The sequence below is a fragment of the Oncorhynchus keta genome, unplaced genomic scaffold (assembly GCF_023373465.1).
Source record: "Oncorhynchus keta strain PuntledgeMale-10-30-2019 unplaced genomic scaffold, Oket_V2 Un_contig_8764_pilon_pilon, whole genome shotgun sequence".
NCBI lineage: Eukaryota > Metazoa > Chordata > Actinopteri > Salmoniformes > Salmonidae > Oncorhynchus > Oncorhynchus keta.
In genome coordinates, this window is record NW_026290222.1 from 45,920 (window position 1) to 47,954 (window position 2,035).

General features: G+C 42.8%; 1 long non-coding RNA gene across 1 annotated transcript; it reads right to left on the reverse strand.

Moving 5' to 3' along the window:
* Positions 1-226: 226 nt before the first annotated feature.
* Positions 227-931, reverse strand: LOC127926972 (uncharacterized). Its single transcript, XR_008125759.1, has 3 exons — positions 508-931; positions 377-466; positions 227-331 (listed from the first exon to the last, which is right to left on the reverse strand). It is a non-coding gene; the product is annotated as an uncharacterized LOC127926972 (long non-coding RNA).
* Between the last annotated feature and the right edge of the window lie 1,104 nt (positions 932-2,035).

Here is a 2,035-nt window from a genome sequence, read left to right on the forward strand (position 1 = left end):
CCACTAGGCTACCCTGCCACCTCTACACTCTAACCACTAGGCTACCCTGCCGCCTCTACACTCTAACCACTAGGCTACCCTGCCGCCTCTACACTCTAACCACAGCTGTACATGTCAGTGTGTTAGACAGACAGAACCTCACCCAGAGAGCTGTACATGTCAGTGTGTTAGACAGACAGAACCTCACCCAGAGAGCTGTACATGTCAGTGTGTTAGACAGACAGAACTCACCCAGAGAGCTGTACATGTCAGTGTGTTAGACAGACAGAACCGCACCCAGAGAGCTGTACATGTCAGTGTGTTAGACAGAACCTGGTTAGACAGACAGAACCTCACCCAGAGAGCTGTACATGTCAGTGTGTTAGACAGACAGAACCTCACCCAGAGAGCTGTACATGTCAGTGTGTTAGACAGACAGAACCTCACCCAGAGAGTTGTACATGTCAGTGTGTTAGACAGACAGAACCTCACCCAGAGAGTTGTACATGTCAGTGTGTTAGACAGAACCTCACCCAGAGAGCTGTACATGTCAGTGTGTTAGACAGACAGAACCTCACCCAGAGAGCTGTACATGTCAGTGTGTTAGACAGACAGAACCTCACCCAGAGAGCTGTACATATCAGTGTGGTTAGACAGAACCTCACCCAGAGAGCTGTACATGTCAGTGTGGTTAGACAGAACCTCACCCAGAGAGCTGTACATGTCAGTGTGTTAGACAGACAGAACCTCACCCAGAGAGCTGTACATATCAGTGTGGTTAGACAGAACCTCACCCAGAGAGCTGTACATGTCAGTGTGGTTAGACAGAACCTCACCCAGAGAGCTGTACATATCAGTGTGGTTAGACAGAACCTCACCCAGAGAGCTGTACATGTCAGTGTGTTAGACAGACAGAACCTCACCCAGAGAGCTGTACATGTCAGTGTGGTAGACAGACAGAACCTCACCCAGAGAGCTGTACATGTCAGTGTGTTAGACAGACAGAACCTCACCCAGAGAGCTGTACATGTCAGTGTGGTTAGACAGAACCTCACCCAGCTAGATCTATTGTCTCTATTATATTCTGACAAATCAGTTAGATCTACTGTCTCTATTTTATTATGACTGACCAGCTAGATCTACTGTCTCTATTATATTATGACAGACCAGCTAGATCTACTGTCTCTATTATAATATGACAGACCAGCTAGATCTACTGTCTTTATTATAATATTACAGACCAGCTGGATCTACTTTCTCTATAATATTATGACTGACCAGCTAGATCTACTGTCTCTATTGTACTATGACAGACCAGCTAGATCTACTGTCTCTATTATATTATGACAGACCAGCTAGATCTACTGTCTCTATTATAATATGACAGACCAGCTAGATCTACAGTCTCTATTATAGTATGACAGACCAGCAAGATCTACTGTCTCTATGAATAATATGACAGACCAGCTGGACCTACTGTCTCTATTACATTATGGCAGTCCAGCTAGATCTACTGTCTCTATTATATTATGACAGACCAGCTAGATCTACTGTCTCTATTATATTATGACAGACCAGCTAGATCTATTAATATATGACAGACCAGCTAGATCTACTGTCTCTATTATATTATGACAAACCAGCTAGATCTACTGTCTCTATTATATTATGGCAGACCAGCTAGATCTACTGTCTTTATTATATTATGACAGACCAGGTAGATCTACTGTGTCCATTATATTATGACAGACCAGCTAGATCTACTGTCTCTATTATATTATGACAGACCAGCTAGATCTACTGTCTTTATTATAATATTACAGACCAGCTGGATCTACTTTCTCTATAATATTATGACTGACCAGCTAGATCTACTGTCTCTATTGTACTATGACAGACCAGCTAGATCTACTGTCTCTATTATATTATGACAGACCAGCTAGATCTACTGTCTCTATTATAATATGACAGACCAGCTAGATCTACAGTCTCTATTATAGTATGACAGACCAGCAAGATCTACTGTCTCTATGAATAATATGACAGACCAGCTGGA